Consider the following 17769-nt stretch of genomic DNA (forward strand, 5'->3'; position numbering starts at 1 on the left):
GGATACCACAACCCGTGGTCCACTTCATGCTCCTTCACACTATCTTCTATGTGAAGGCCCCTCATTCAGGAAGATCAATACCATGTTTGCCTTCATTGAGGACTTCCATACATCATTGGACTTGTCCAGAGTCTCCGATGAATGTAGGGATCTAATTTCTACACCCTTTGTAATTACAGGCCCCTTCTAACCCCACAATAGAATGGTGTGGTTAAAGAGGAAGACAATGCGGTTATATATCCCTCCAAACATCTTGTGTGAAAACCCGACACAAGTCTACCACCAGCTGGTGCTATTGACAATCAGACAAGGCTTACCTACTTGCCATGGCAGAACACACTAGGATACACCACCCAAACTTAAATCTCGGAAAAACAGTATTAATATTTATTACATCTGTTGAGACCATCCAACTGGCAAATTCTAGATGATATTTTATGTAAAAACACTTGAGGCAAAAGTGATCATGGCTCCCTTATATTATCATTGAAAACTAACCTCTGTCCTATGGGTTCAAATAGCACACAAGGTAAGCACAAATTGAATGAAATGTATGTAATCACCAAAGAGCACATACAATTGTATGACAATATGGCGAGAAATGTCATACCAATGTTTTACTTAATGTTTTAACCAATTCGGGACCACTTTTTACGTGACAACTTGGACCCAAAAGGTTGTATCTACGCAGTATAAAGTGGTGTAGGTGATAAAACCATTTGCGACAAGGCCAAGTCAACCGACAACGCGTATTGCAGGTACCCGCTGTTGGCATGTTACATAGTGTAGGCATGCAAATAAACACCTTCTGTATGCTGTTGAATAAAACATAGAGAGAATATCTTAGAACATCCTACAGCATACAAGAAGTATGTGAAGGTTAAAGGTGGTGACTGGATATTTGAGCAGTTGGCAGACCTATTAGTCACAGCTAAGGACAATGAATCACATACTTTATGTTTTTGGCCAGTTGTACATAGGTAGAAGTAGGGGGTAGTCACCTGAATCGCATTTAGAGGAAGGTAAATGTTATTTAAAATGATCCTACTTAACTTCTGTAGATAAATAAACCATATGACCAACAAGCCTTTCCATGACATTGGTACTTCAAATACATGTACTGCATCAAGTCAATTATTTACATTGGAGGAGGAAAGTCAGGCCACGCGAACCAAAAGGTGGGTCATGCACCTGGAGTAGTAAAGATTCTAGTAGATCAAGTCAGAACCTGTAAGCTTGGGGAGCAGATTTAGCTAATGCAATAATTCACACCTGCCATACCCTCTTCATGGGTAGTTGCTGAGAATATACATATTTTCAAAATGTGAGGCTGTAACAATCCAGTAACTTATCACCTTATAGTTTAATTGGCAATAGTCAGAAAAAATATTGTGAGAATGTTACTGAATCCTATTGGAGAAAGGGTCACAGCAAGTGCCATGTCCTTTCCCACTTTCAGACAGATAATCATAAAGGGATTAGTACTGTAGGCGTGCAGGTAATTCGTTTTTTTGTTTTTTAATAACAAACTCCCCTTTTTAGGTCTCGCCCTGCGATTGCAGGCCAAAGGCCTGCTGTCGCAGAGCGAGACTATTGTAATCATACCGGCTTTCAAGGACTGAAAGGGAGAGGACAAGAGACTGGCACGCGCACACATGCAGCAGCCTGCCGGGATCAGGTCGCGCGCGTCAACAGGCTCTTCACAACACATGCACAGCACACATACAGCCCCCCACGCATATACACATACATACAGACCCCCCCCCCCCCATACACACATACACAGAGAACCCCCGGCGCTTACACACACATCCCCTACCTCCTCTCGGCGTCTTCGCGCTCCCTTGCCCCCGCTCCTCTGTTGCGCGCGCACCACTAGTTTCGATTCCCCCGTCGGCTCCTCTGTGGTGCGCATGCACCACAGGTTTCTATTCAAACAGCCAATCAGGAGGCAGAACTCCTTTTAGACATGCTCCCTCTCTGGTCCGCTATCATTTTTAACTGCACGGTGCGTCGTGCGCCCCAGCAAAAACGGCAGCATGGGCCAATCACCTTTGTTTTTGCTTATTATTTCCGTAGGCAGCTTTTGGTTATGGCAGCCCACACGTACAGAGACACCTGTGCGAGTACTGGAAACGTGTGCAGGACCCGGTGCAATATGCGTAAAAAATAAATAAAACAAGATGGAAGATGTGCTGTCTAGTTCGGTCCCAGTTAAATAAATGCTCCACCTCCTCCCCATGACTTTTGTAATCTGGTTTCAATTTGAATGAACTCCGTGTGCAGCATCGCATACTCACTCGAGATTGTCCTCTACTATAAAACAACGTTCAGTTTAAGGAGGGAGCACCGCCTGAGTTGTACGAAATGACTAACATTAAACAAATACCGGACCTGACATGCTCAGGCCTTCCAGGAAGCAAAAGACACCTCGGTTCAAAACCTGCCCTGATCGGGACAGTTATTTATTATCGACGGTAACCTGCATTCCTGGTCGGAAATGTGCCTTGTAATGGTCACATGAAGCGCCGGTCATTGCACGTGCACACAGCGTGGCAGCTGTGTGTGAAGTTTGTTTCCCACCGCCGGGGCCCTGACCTCATAAGATTCAACCAGATGATAAACCCATTAGCGCGCGCTCGCCCAGATGAGGGCCCGCCTGCGCCGCGTGGCTCCCGCGCGCGAACCCTACGGAGTGATTTAGCGCCAGGCACAGATAACGGCCAGCCTGTCTGCGCGGATGCCATCCCCATGTCGTCTTCTCTGGCCGAGGCCAGGTGTTCCTCGTCCCGGGGAGCCCAGAGGGGACGCCTCGCTGGAGGAGCTGGACAGTGGAAGTTACTTATGCCGCCACGACGGCTGCTGGTTTTAATTTGGACCTGACAATAAAACATTATGTAATTAGTGCTGAGTGAAGATTTCTGGTTGATTGTTACTTTTGGTAGGGAGCCAGGATGTGCCACTTTACTTCGACATGCAGCAGGACTAGAGAGGTGAGCTGCACCCTGTGCCGTGCTGCCGTCATTCGGTAACAGATATTTTTTTATTAGATAGATGCAAGATACATTATAGGCAGGGAAAACAGTTCAACAGAGGGCTAGACAACATTCTGTATAATCAAATACACACACTTACAACGGGGCAATCGGGAGTGTATAACCGTTCGCTGGGGAGTTGGTAAGAATAAGATGGTATGTAGCTTTAAAACCCGGAAATAGTAGTTTTCTGCTAACCACCCAATTGATGACGGCAGAAATAAGTGGGAGTATGGTAAGATTTTTTTTTTAAAGCAAATGTTAGTACTTTGCCCATTGAAACGAATGACTATCGAGGCATGCCGACTAGGTGGCAACAGCAGTAATTCAGCTTGGTCAAAACAGAGTGTACTAGTGATTTGGCCATATGACAAGAGGTGTGTGGAATAGGTCTGTGAACATTAAGTACTTGGCATCTGGCAGAGGTGCAGTGGAAGTACTGTAGGGTTCCTGGGTCAAAGTTCTGTTGAATTGTCGCTCAGATGTGAATGTTGGGAGGGAAAAGAAAATGTGCTTTTCATCAGCATATACATCTCAAGAGAAGCTGAATGATGACAATCGTTTGGCTATAATAGTTTTCTTGCTCGTCGCAGCGCTGCCCTCTGCAGATTTATTTTTTCAAGTAGCTGGCACCCAGTGCTGCAGTGGCGGCCGCACACACCACTCACAGGACTCTGCGCTTGAACAATGGTGGCCTCTTGTTTAAATTACCTGCAGAAGAGTTTTATTTTTATTAGCCTGACAAAGGAGCAAGCTTGAAAGTTGCCACCCGCCCGTCACTGCCCGCATTAGCCTCGCGTGTGGTTCTTCACATGCCAGATTGCAGCTGGACAGAGATTTATTAAAAATAGAAAAATGGCGACAGTCCTATTTTGTCAAGTGTTGTTACTTGACACCCATATTTCTTTTAATTACCTGAAGACATTTCACGCTGTTTTGTTCAGCGAACGTCACTTTGGGTTTCAGTTTTTCCCAAAATTCAACTAGTTTGTGCCAGGGAGGCTTGCTTTTTTTGCCTCAATTTGTGTTGTTCCAGTCACTAGGAGGGCACTCTTGAAAGCTCAGTCGAAGGGGTACTCGGAGCAGGCAGCATGCGAGGCAAGGAAGCACCGTGCACAGCAGCGCTCCCGAGGAGACAGATAAAGGTGCATTTTCATTCTTTCTCTCTATTAAGTTTCATGACCGCATGGCAAGGTGAGACGAGTGATGCATAAACATGCCCAAGGTTTCGCAGTCGATTACACTTAGCTGCACGCTGAGGCAGATAACCAAACGCCGTATTGCAGCCCCAGCCGTGATCTCGCCATTGTGTCGGTTGCTTCCTTCTAGTTGTTTATTGGATACGCAGCAACGCAGCAGGAACTGTTTCTCATGAACCCAGCACACCCTCCCTGAGCTTTGCACTTACCAGACTTCAGCTCAATATGTGTCTCTGCTGGGGCAGGGACGATGGGGCACATTTCATGGTAAGCGTGTGTAATTAGCCCCTTGCCTCATCTCTTTCACCATGAGAGAAAGCAGCGCCAAGGCACTGACTGCGTTTGCCTGCACTGGAAGGGCCGGGAATAAAATGCTAACAGCCGCCAAGCAGGAAGATGCAACAGTGGGCTTTATATAATTCATGAGCCCTGCTACTGAAACACATTACAGCGTGTGTAAACTTTTTTTTTTTAACCGTTTTGTAGTTTGTGACTTTGACCCAAAGACGCTTTATACGAGCATCAGTTATATTACCTAAGAGGACATTGATTTTTCCTAGTCACGGTGATATTACGTGATTTGACTGGCTACATAGGCCAGCGCTGAGACTTGAACCTCGTTTTCTAGTTCCAAAATCAGCAGCACTGTATGTGTTGATACTTTTGCACAGCAAACTGAGTTCTGGTGCAACCTCATGCTCGTCACCTCTGAGGGATTGGCAGGTGATTCAAGATTATTGTTTTAGAATAATTTCATATTCTTCTGTCAATTGGTTTGCCTTAATATATCTAGTAATTAAAAAACAATGTGCACTAAGAATTATGTTTTTTCATCGATGATTATGACTGTCATATCAAATATCCCCCTTTTTTCCTCCCAGTATTGGACAGGGTTATCCTAAAATTATGTCCACCGCCAGAATTCATTGTGGAATGATGGCAAGGAGACAGGGTTTAGTTCGCCACTACCTAAAGTCCAAGTAATGTTGTGCAACCTGTGATGATTCCCATGCCTGAGTGTGGGTGATGGTAATGTGCATTGCCTTATTTATAATTTTCCCAACAGCCAAAATTCTCATAATGTTTCTACCCGCATTTTAGTGGTTCAAGAACCATGCTATCTTCCTCAACTGATAACAAAGATTGGTACTGTGTGTCATCTGCCATTGTATGCAGGACATTCTCTCTCCGAACGCTTTTTTTAATTTGTAGAGCACACATTTGCAATGCAATAGGTGTTGCATTTGCGAGAGTTTAAGCTATTGACATTGTTAGTGGCAATGACTTTTATTTATCTATTTTAAAAACAACATATAAATAAAAAGCTATGTCATTTACAATGCCAATAGCTCAAACTCTCGTAAATGCGAGACCTATTGCTTTGCAAATGCTTGTTGGAGTTTGTTTTTGAAAAATACAAAGTTTGTCAAAGATTTGTTAGTGGCTGACAAAACTGATGGCAGAAGTCCAGCCAAAATATTTGTACCTTAACAGGAACCCCCATGAAGACGGTTATTGTCAAGGTACAGAGATCAATCACCGCTTGTTTATTGGTCATCTCTGATTTTGGTGGGTGGTAGTCCATCATAGTCATGGTGGTAATGTCCTCCACCACTCAGGTTCAATGTGTACCATCATCAACATCTAATTAATTTCCAGTAGTTAAGGAAGCTCGTCAAGGGTGTGTATTAGCTCCAGACTTATTTATTTTTGTACATTAATAGTTTGGCGTCTTGCCTTCTCAACTGCTTCCATGATGTAACCAATCTTAAGGGGTGTGAGATTAAGTATTGATTCCCTTTTATTTTCAGATGATACTTAATTAATTTCATGTACTCCAGTTGGAGTGTGAAATCTGTAAATGTATTTGATTTATTGCAAGTTGAATAAATAACAAGCAGACTAGAATACAATGGATGACATTCAGTTCCCGTAAGACCATTTCACTCAACTTGAAATTGAAAGACTTCATTCTAGAAGCAGTCACTGACATTGCTTTTCTATGGGTTAATTTTTGCAGCGAGGGTAATTGGGAATAGCTGGCCCAAAAAAGCAATACTATTTTTTTCTCAAAGGACTAGGGCCACCATACCCTTTACTGAAAGGTTCACCAGTCCTGGAGGTGTATAAAGCCAAACTGTGATCTGTATATGGAGGAAAGATTTAGGGTTACATAGACGTTACAATATTAACAATATTCGAGAAGTCTTAAAAATAATCTTTTGAACTTATTTCAAAGTACTCCAAATAGCCCCTTGTATTCTGAACTTGGCCATAAAACTATTGAGTCTACAGTTTGACTCAAACACTTACAGTACTTGGCAAGTCTGTGAAGGATAAAATAACTTTGTACATTCAGAGAGGCTTTACATGACATTATCAAGATAATTAAAGTGAAAACCTTATGCTTTAACTATGAGTTTAATAAGCTACAGTTGATTGAGGTTAAGAGAATACGTTCAAATCTTGAGTTAATTTCAGTGGACAAACACCAGATAAAAACTGCCAAGAAGTGAAATGATTAGGTAATCATGAAATATTCATATTAGGAAATCTGACAGAACAATCTTCAATGCTAAAGTCTCTGCTAAATTCGAACAATATTTGGACTATGTTGAGCCACAAGGGGCAAAGCATGTGGTTGAATAGTTTCAATTAAGGACGCTAACCCTTGAGGCACTTGGATGCAGATGATCTGACCATCATAAGCCTGTTTCATTTGTCATGATAGTGTGGAAACAGAGGCCACTTTACTTTTTTGTCCATAGTACAATAATTTGAGAAAGATAGTTATAGCCGGCGCTGAGGTACACATGTTTGAGACAATACAATACCACCCATGCCTAAAGCTAAGCAAGATAGACCCTTAAGGGTCTTTATTTTTTTTTCTCCAATTACCCATCATCGTTCAATGCTTATTAAGGAAAACACATTCAAATAGTTGAATATCTCCCACCAGCCATCAGAAGAATGTGTCTAGAGATAATTAGATGACATGTCTTGAAGGGGAGGTGCCAGGAGGAAGTTCCTATAATTTAGTCTATTGGCAGTAGCTGTTTGAAGGAGTTATGATTGTGAATGAATGTGTATTACCATTGATTCTAACTTTTATTGTTGGTCTGATAAATGTAATACATTTGAAATGTTTTGTTTAATCACTTAGGACTTCCTTACAATGGTGCAATTTCACTCTGAGCGATAACTCTGGGTAGAATCATGCCACCAGCATTTAGAAGTGTCTCTGGGTGCACCGTAACATATAGTTCCGAGCCCAGAGACAGCGGACCTGTCTTCACTGCTGCTGGCACTGTGGGCTGCGAGGATCAGCACCGCTTGGCCCTCTCCTGACTCCTGCTGCAGCACCGGGGAGCAGACAGAACAGACCGAATCCTGCCCTAACCCACCACTCCCCCACTCGCACCACATATCTACCCTCCAGACTACACTTTCAGCCTACTCACTGCAGGCAAAAAATATCAGTGGCTTTCTCCCTGGAATGTGAGAAAAAACCCTGGTAAAAAAAACTTTTATTTCTGGGTCTTTACAGTTATTCCCATTTACGGGAGAAAGAGCAGTCGGAATTTGGGGCAGGGATACTGGCCATAACTGGGGATCCCAGCTGCCCACTATCCCTGCACCAACTACCAGCAATCTCATAAAGAGGAATATAAGTCCTCAATATCCAGACATTGGTATTTTTCCTATTGTCTCTTTATATTAGATGTGTCTGTTTTGAATTTCATGTGCGTCTGAAGTAAACATGAATGAATGAATGAATGAATGAATGAATGACTGGCACTCAGCAAGATCCAGAATCATGCTTGTGACAACTGAGATTTCTCCTCAGTAGGACAGATACAGAGCTAAGTGCAATATTCTCTTTTCACAGTCGGGTCTCTTACTTTCATCAAGGCAGTCTCTGAGCGGGGAAAAAGTGTCGCTGGACTGGATGTTGTAGACCAATTTGAGATTATAGTTTCATTTCTTCCGCCACTCTCACCAAAAATGAAGTATTATGAATTCCTGACTACTGACACACAACAGGGTTTCAGGAAACACCTTCCTACGCATGCCAAACAATAGGAAGCCAGGTGGCAAACTCAATGCTGAAGAAAGAAATTCAAATTAGAGCGTCATTAAAGTTAGCTTAACTAAGTTTAATTGTTTTCTCATTGAAAACGTTCCTGTGGTAGGCATCCAAAATGTGACAGTATAGGTACTTTGGCTTTTTTTTTTCCTTTTTTTTTTTTTACAGATGGTGCCACAGAAGGCAGATGGTCCCTTCCGTTGTCTGAAAAAGGCTTCGGCAAGTAAATGCCCTCACAAATCAAAGTCATGGGTTAAAATCTTGACTCGTCTAAGTGCTCCACGCAATATTTTGGACCTCACTCCATCATAGATACATTATTACTCACTCACTCTAATAGAGACATCAACACAGGAATCCATGTCCGTCGGCTTCTAAAATGCCAGCGCATTAGTGACATTCTCATTGAGAATTTGAAGATTTGAGCTCCAAACCGAACCTTGTTTAAAACTCCATGTAAATAGCCTTACATTTAAATTTGTAATTTGTAATTTGTAACTGAGTTTTGTATCGCGCCAACTCACCGACAGGTCTCTTAAATAAGAATTGCTGTAGATACCACAGTGTACTCCTATATAAATACAGTGTAAATATATATTTTAGATGGCGATATGAAGATTAAAGTACCCTGAGGACAAACCCAGTCATGGGCTAGTGACTAACATAGAAAGAATGGGCAAGGCATTCCATTAATCAAACAAGTCGGAAGAGATTTGAAATCCTTATGTATTAGTACACCGAGTGATAACATTTGGTTTGCTGGTGGATGCACTCAAATGAAAAGAAGGACCCATAAATAAAGAATAGCTTTTTCATAAGCCTGACTAGCCTAGTAAAAGGTATGCAATAAAAACCACAGACGAGCAAACACTAACTGATATAAAACGTGTTTATTTATGTAGGGATAGTGAGCAGCTAATGACTCATGCTTTAAAACCTGACTGAGCCCATCAGCGTGGGTGTATTACACTAGACACATTCACTAAAAACATCCTTTCCTGAAATAAGACACCATTGCGCAAGGCAAGGAACATTTAGACTAGCTTGGTTGCATTTATGAATGAGATAGAATTTCATTAAAGGATACCACAACAAATTCTGCTTCCCTGGTCGAGGTGGGAAAGCAAGAATATTTGACAAGCTAAAGCCAGCTCAGCAAGCTGCATTATAATCCAGGCACAAGCAGAATTTTGTTGAGGGGAATTGGGTCAGGCGCGCAACACCCATTGGGCTAAAAGAGCTTCAGCCCACCCCTCGTTGCCTTCTTCAGCCGGGCTGTAGACCAGCTGCAAATTCTTCTTCAGGGCCTGGATTTGACCTTAGTTTGGCGGCCATGCATCAAGTGGGAAGATGGCGTTTACAGTAGGTGAACAACAAGGAATGGTAGAGTGGAGGATGCTGGGAACCAGTTTCTTTTCCCAGAATTCCTGCTGTCACCTTAGCTCAGTATCCCATTAATGAGTGGCATACCTTTTCAGCTGAATAGCAAGGAGACGCCGAAGCGGGTTACCTGACGGAGGGGCAAGAAGTCTGCAAAGGGCTGCTTCTGTTAAGGAGCTGGCTCAGCCTACCCCAGAGAACATAATTATCTAAGGGGCAGCACGAGCCTAAAAGTTGCTCCGCTGAGGCAGAGAAACTTAAAGAGGATGTCAGAAGTAGGGAGGGGAATGGAGGGCATTAGGGAGACCACAGTCTACAGGGAGATTACCGCAGCTCACACATTAACCAGCTTTGCCACCTCAGGAGCTAAACTTTCTTTGATGAAAGGAATTTAAATCAGTGTCCTCTTATTTTTGATATCAGAAAATAGTTCGCAAGTCTCTTAAATTTGGCAACAAAATCAACTCTGTCCTTAATTTAATATATGAATTGTCTGAAGCTTCAAAGCCAAGGGGTGGGTGGAGGGAAAGGGTCAGGCAGCAGATCGAGGACAGGTGGCACCAGTGTGGGCACAGGCAAGGATGATATGGTTAGATACAAGGGAAGGGTGATATGGAGGAATGGTGGGGGGGGGCATGGAATGGGTGGAGACAAGGGAGGGTAAGAGGAAGGGAAGTTTAGAGGGACTGGATAGCCAAGGAGGTCCGGAATGGACGGAAGGACTCTAGTTGCATGGCGATAACGGCGATACTAGCAACCGTGGAAAAATAAGGGTGAAAGAATGGGTGGACAGCTATGCTGAAGACAGGAAAAACAGTGTCAAAGTATGGGCAGAAGGTAAATGGGAGGGGTGTGAGTCATGGCCTCGGATGTGAGGAGAGACCGAGATGAGTGGTAAAATAGGCAATACTGGTGTTGAGATCAGGATAAGGGCATATTTTGGAGACAAGATCAAGGAATGTGTGAAGAGATAAGGCAAAGATGGAAAGTGAGGGCCAAAGCAGAGGAGGAGAGACAAAATGTAGGGATGAATGATCGACAAGGTGAATGGATGAATGAGCAGGCAAGAACAAGGGATGGGTGGATAGGCGAGCGTTGGGTGGAGAGACAAGGGATAGGCACAGAGACAATGCCAAGGGAAGGGTAGTGAGTGGACCACTGGAAGGGAGGAGAAACATGGCCCAGAGATGGGTGTACAGACATAGCCAATGTATGGAAAGAGGAAGGCAGTGCTAAGGGATGGAGTATTACAAGGTAAAAAACAACAAATAAAATATTCAGATTTACAAATAGAATATCAAAAGAGCATGTTAGATTTTTGTAAATCACATATGTATTTGCCTAAATAAAAGACTAATTGAGTTTAGAAATGGGTCAGAGTAACAACAAATCGACCCTTGTTGTAAGACACATCATCTGAACAGTGACATTTTTGCAACACAAAGCTCACGGCATGAAAGCGAAACTGTGTGAAACAGTGCGGTCGGTGGGCAAAAAGGATCAAATAGATATCAAGGCGAATATAAGCGTAGAAAGACAGAGCATGTTGAGCAGATGGGACAATCCAGCTGTGTGCATTTGAGAGGCCAGCAGTGGCATGAGGGGAACAGTAACATAAGAGTTGCAGATGGAAAGGTCAACAATCTGCAAGATAGCAGAGGACACAGGACTCTGAGCAAGTGAGACAGCCTGATAGGAAGAAAGAACAGTGTGTTTTAGAAGGAAGTAGAAACACCTTGCAAGCAGCACAAAAGAAAGAGGGCGCCAGCACCCTGAGAGTGTAATACCTCCAGTAACAGTGCACTGGAAACTGCCCCTAGGATGGAAAAAAACTGTGAGAATAAGGAAACAAGGAGTGTGCAGTTCCTATGTAGAGCTCTAGGTCTCATGGTGTGGTGAATCCAGGGAAGTCCAGGGGAGTGCTCCTATTAGGAGCAAGGGCCTTCACACGACCGAGGGGTGTCATGCTTCATCATCGGGCAGCTCCTCGTTGGGCCGGCGCTGCAATGCCCAAAGGGTCTCTCGGGGGCTGTTTACCTGAGTTTTTTTCTTTTTAGCTGGCATGAAGAGTGAGGTTCAAATGTGGTGTGCAGGTGTGAGTACAATGAGGGGAGGGTATGTGTGCTAAAATTACTAAATAAGAGCCAAAAACTATTTCAATTGTCGGTTCCTTTTGTCATGATTAAAAACGTGAGTTTGAGCTGGTGATAGATATAATGGTCTATCTAGGTTCTGATTAGTATAAGTCAAGGTTCGACATGTTTCATGCCTCTTACTGTCCCACAATGATATAAGCATTTCATCATGACCAATCCAACGTCATCTACTCAAACAGGGATCGATTGTGAAATATATATAAAGCATGCCCTCTATATTTTACATAAATACGTTGTGTGTTTCCTGGGGGCAGACCCAAAATTTGTACAGTATTTGACCCCAGTCAGATCGGTCAGGGCTGAACACTACTCTGCATGCTGACAGTTGGTGGTAGGTGTACGATTCGGGCCTCCGACCTACCCCTTAATCTGCAGGTCTGGAAATGTTTGGCATTGAAAAATTGTGAGAGAAAGCTGCTTTCAGAGAGGTTTTTCACAAAAGGGGGCAGTACACTGAGAAACGGTAACAGAAAAAGAGAAGCCAAAATAGTACATGTGCCACTTGAATACAGAAAGTAGGGGGTGAAGCGTGTCATTAGAACGAGAGGCTATCTGAAGGGCTTTGGCTGGAAACCCCTCTATAGGAATAGAAGACAGTATGATGTATTCAAACTAACTTTGTCTACTAGAGGCCAGACTTAGCCTGGTAAAACGTGACTGGGGAGAACTTGGGAGAGTGTTTTAAAATTCCAACACCTGGTAATTATTATTGATCAGTCAGCAGGTTTATAATTTTGTGTGATTCTGTATTTGCACACCCCCTTTAAAATGATACATTCTAAGTTACAAAGATCGTCATGACAAAATCATTAAAGATTGGCTGCAATTGCAATATGCATAGACAAGGTTGAATAAAGTTTGATTGTCTTTCAGAGTAGGGCAAAGGCTTATGGTGTGGAGATTTAGTCATGTGGGCAAGCCTCTGGATAGCTTTTAATGTCACATTAAAAGAAGAACAAACAGTGGCGATGATTCCGATTTTTTGGGTCACAGAAGAAGAAAGTTTGGCCGCTGGTCTTATCTAGTATGAAAGCATCAATGTGGAAGTTTATGTTGAAAATTATATTTATGGTCTAAATGGCTCATTGTTTGGCACAAGCAGAAGTGGCTTTTGCAACCAGGTCAGTTGTGCAAGTCTTGTCAAGGAGATAGCGATTGAGCAATCATTGCCATCTTGTGACTTTTCATGCCCTGTATAAAATAAGTTAATAACCTCCAACTACCAATGGACTGGTTCTGCTTTGCTAAAACCTCATCACACGTGGCACTGCCTGGTGCATAGCCAACAAGTGATTCACTCGATAGTCCATGCTTTGTAAATGGTTATGCCAAGTCCCTCACTTGTTGGCAGCCTCAGCTGAGATGCCATGAGCCATATTGTTTCTCCAGGGCAGTACTGTGGCCATCCAATAAGCCATGTGTCCAGGGCTCGCACTGCGGTGGCTCCATGCAGTATCTGTTCAATGGATGCAGATAGGATCATCAAGTTTAGGTGCTCGTGATCTGGTCTCTTTCCCGAGCACTAGAGACAACCGTTTGTGGACAATAGAGACGAAGGATGAAGAGATCAGTGTGCCATGCAGAAGAGTGACTCAAAAGGGGCTACTAGGAGGGAGGAAAATGAGATCACCACAGTGGCGTAACATGGCCCCCCGCAGCCCCATTGGTGCGGGGGGCCCTGAGCTCCAGGGGCCACCCTCAGCATAGTACCCTGGCCTGAGAGCTCCAGAATGAATCTGGAGCAAAGCCCCTCATGTACTTTGCAGGGATCCCACTCAACTTTGGTTACGCCACTGGGTCACCGTGCCGTGGAGACTTTTGTGTGGCTGTGGTTACTTACAGCAAATACTTGGGGACTAAAAGTGACATCTTTGGAGTCGCTGCTCTTGGCCAACTGGGACCCTAGCACTCACTAAAACGATGAGGTAATTGCCCCTCCCTGGGGATGATCACCGTCTGGAGAACGCAGACGAGGAGGCGTACCGCTCAAAACAACTCATGCGGAAGTAGTGAAATCAAACACCCCATCTTAAAAAAAACAGGACTGCAGAGGGCATTCTAATTAAAATGTCTGTAGGTTACTTACTGGCGGATGTAAACCTGTATTGGTTCTTGCTACATCAAAGCATCCTTGTTCAATATTTATGTCAATTAGAGGACTTATGTTTGGCACAACAGCTGACCGCATTAACAAAGTCATTCTCAATCATTTTTCCTTGACTCAAAAAATATGTTTAGAGGATGTAAGACTGTGGGTAAAAGTATATAAAAAATTCTGCATAACCGCTTAAACATTTTTGCTCTTCCTTTTGGCATCTGTGTTTTGATGATACAGAGCTGTTCAGGGGTGGCTCCTCCGTTTGAGTGGAGGAGCGTCGCCTCACTTAAATGCCCCCCAAAGCCCCAGAGGTGAAAAAGAATGGCAATTCATTACCATTTTATTTTTCATCATCCTGTCCTGAACCGACTGTCTGGCTGGGGAGGGCCTGCTTAGTGGCAGCAAGGAGACGTGGTGGGCAGAGGCCTGCCTGTGCACTCTTTAAAGTGTGCATGTCTCTTTAGCTGGCCATCTTTCTCAAAACCACTCCACTGAGCTGTCTTAAGACAACTGGGTTTAGAGAAAGTGCAGGCCTCCAGTGCACTGCAGAGCACAGAGAGAGGCTGCTCAAATTAACCAGTCCAGTGGCATAGCTGGACCTATTGCCGCCCGTGCAGTCCCTGAGTTTGCCACCCGGTGCAAGTATGAGCGAGGTTGTCGGTCGGCAGACAACTAGTTCCAGGGCGGGGAGTAGGTGGAAGGGGGCGGCGGTTAACAGCTCACCTCTGCCACCCACCTTAGCTATTCCACTGACCAGGGGGGTGCTCTAATGCTGCATGTGAGCAGCGCCACGATTGGGCAAGCGAGATTGCTGGTGCCCACATGGCAGTCGGAAGAAGAGGTCTGGAGCAGAGGACGTGTGAGGTAAGTTTTGAATGTTTAATTTTGTTTGCGCGCCACTGCGCTCACCCCCTCCCCTTAGATGCAAGCCGCCACTGTGTGTGATTTTAAATCATAGCCGTTTTTTATTTTCATATTCTCACTCTTTCTTCTGTTACCATCTGTTTCTTGTGAACCATTTAGCAAAATATGAGGACACGATTTTAGGGAAGACAACACAGGCTGAGAAATAATAGCAGTTATATAATTTTGGTTCTGTTCAAAGGACTAACTCGCCTAATAACATAAAACAGGATTATTTTTAAAATGGTGCCTGGTACAGTTGCCATGTGGGCCCAGGTCATCAGGACACCATGTTCCCAGCCTCGAGCTTTCATTTGACAACATAATCTATGCAGGAGTTGTAAACCTGGCTAATTTACATTTGAACCAATTTTACCGAAATACACTGGATAACAATGTTGTGTACGTGAAAAGGCCTGAACTGGATACATGACGTCATCATATGGAGCCAGCTGGTAACTCTACGCCAGTGACATGGAGCCATTTGTTCACCCTAAACAGAAGGCATAAAATAAAACAGATCTGGGTGAACCTGAGCACTCGTATTTCCCAGTTAAATACGTGAACAGTTAATCAGTCAGCGGTTTTTCCCTTGGATTGTGGGGCTTGTAGTTATTCCTTTTTAAAAGTGATAGCATGCACTACAAACCCCAGAATGCAAAGTAAAACAATACTGGGCTGGGCGAGCTACTCAGTAATGGAACTGAGAAAACCTGAGAGCTCTGCAAATGCTGAACCCCAGTGAGCCGGGTTTGGAGGTTGGGGGGGGGGGGTCAGAGGGCCTGGAGCCCTTCGTGTGCGTGGTTGAGTTCATCTCTGGTGCGTGGCGGTTAGTTAGGCCTGTCATCACCTTCGCGTCCCCAAAGTGCAGTCACTGGAATAAAATGGGAAATGGCCACCAAAGGCAATTAGTGCTCCCCGAGGAAGGCGCCTGCTGGCGGAATCCTAATCCGGAGCACGCCGTCTCTCTCTAGGAGAGAGCTTGGCGCCTGCAGGCTACCAATTTCCAGTGCATAGAGGAATAAGCAACAGCTGGTGCCACTGAGAGCAGGGGTGCTGCCGCTCAGACCTCCCACTAGGGTTAAATTAAACACATAGTCAATAATGATGCCATGAGGACAAATGTATTAACACAATAGGAGCGTGAGGCAAACACCAACTTGTTGGGAAAGGACAATATAAAAGAAAATAATGAATTTGAGGGAACGTGTGAGCAGATACCAGCTATCAAACCACAAGCATTTGCAATGCAATAGGTCTCGCATTTACAAGAGTTTGAGTTATTGGCATGGTAAATGACAATGCCAATAGCTTAAACTTAAGCGCCGATGAGGCGTTACCACACAGTACCGGTGTTTACAGGTATATAGTTTGCTCTCTAGTATCATTTTCATGCTGATATTATCAGGTCAAATGTAGACATGGACACTGGGAAACTTAAGGGAGCAGGGATACCATAAGACAGGGACGAGGCAAACACAGACTAAGGGAGATATATACTAAGGGACACATGGGGGACACTGAGCATGCAGTGAGACACGGACTCGGGAAGACACTGACAAAACGTGGATTACGGAGGAGACTGAGAGATGGGGGTGCCATGGGCACTAGGAGAGACTTCAAGGCTGGGGAAATGTGGCCACTGGGAGACATTTACAATAGTAGACAGGCACACTGGGATACAGGGAAAGGCCCTGGAAGAGCTCACACAAACAATGCGCCACAGCACAGAAACACAACACAATCTGATATAAAATACTTGTAACGGTATTTATATAGTGCTTACTACCCCGACGAGGCGTTGAAATGTAGGAGCACGCCGTGACAGCATAACATAACATAGCACTGCACAAAAACTGTCTGAGTATTGAATGGCCCAGAGCTTTATGCGACTCAAAACATCTAAATACCTGTAGCAAGCTATAGCATATAACATAACACAGCATGTTATAAATGCATAACTTACTATGACAACTCACGGCAAACATACAGACGTGATGCAAAAATATCATAGCACAGCGTTAAATCGACATAAGTGACATGCTGTTTCTCTTTCATCTTCTGTTAAAAAAGGTTGTCAGCGCCTCGTAAGGTTGGGAGAGGCACTGTAAAATGGTCCTCATGCTAGATAAAATGACAGAGTGACATTATTTCCTCCATTCAGAAACATAAAAACCCAAAGAAGTGACTAATGTAATATGAAAAGGGAAAGTGGGAAACAAGTTACAGCGTTCCCACCACTCTGACGTTACAAAACCCTCGGCCAGGCCCGAGCCCCTGACATGACATGTATGTATGTAATAGACGGCTCCAACGTGCACGTCCCATGCTGTGTTTTACAAGCACCTGCTGTGTTCTGCATTGTGTACCACAAACCTGTGCATAGAGATGTGTTTAAAAGAAAGGGCTTCAGACTAGTGTGCTCGGATGCAGCTAGTAGTGCACGCCCCCTGGCAGAATGCCTGTCTGGCCACGTGGGCCGCTCCTGTGCTGTAAGTTAGGGTCTTGCACAAACAGGGAGGGGCTGCACCGAGACGTCCTGATTGCCTTCTCAAACCAGTACGAGTAATGTAAACATACCGGTCCGTGGCATCAGTTGCAGCATGGCTTCGGCTGATAGTAACGCATTCTCTGGTGCTCATATTTCAGGCACACATGTTCTACGCATTCCGAAGCCTTTTTATAGCACATTCTTGATCAATATGTGGGATGCGCCCTCTTCATAGTAAATGAATGTGAGTCACCGCAGCCTTTTGCTGGCCCGCCCCATTGATTCAGACGCCTTTTGAACTCAATGTAGGAAAAGCCTATATGAACACATGCGGAAACAATGATTGGCAAAGCAAAAGGGGTGGCGTGTATTGTGCACACACACCGATAGGAGCACGTGGGGGCGGAGCAGCACACTGAG

General features: G+C 44.2%; 1 protein-coding gene across 1 annotated transcript in view; it reads left to right on the plus strand.

The window, feature by feature from the left end:
* Positions 1–17769, plus strand: part of SLIT1 (slit guidance ligand 1) — an 899254-nt gene that overhangs the window by 554428 nt on the left and 327057 nt on the right. The window lies entirely within an intron of this gene.

Source organism: Lissotriton helveticus, chromosome 5_1, assembly GCF_964261635.1.
Source record: "Lissotriton helveticus chromosome 5_1, aLisHel1.1, whole genome shotgun sequence".
NCBI classification, from domain to species: domain Eukaryota; kingdom Metazoa; phylum Chordata; class Amphibia; order Caudata; family Salamandridae; genus Lissotriton; species Lissotriton helveticus.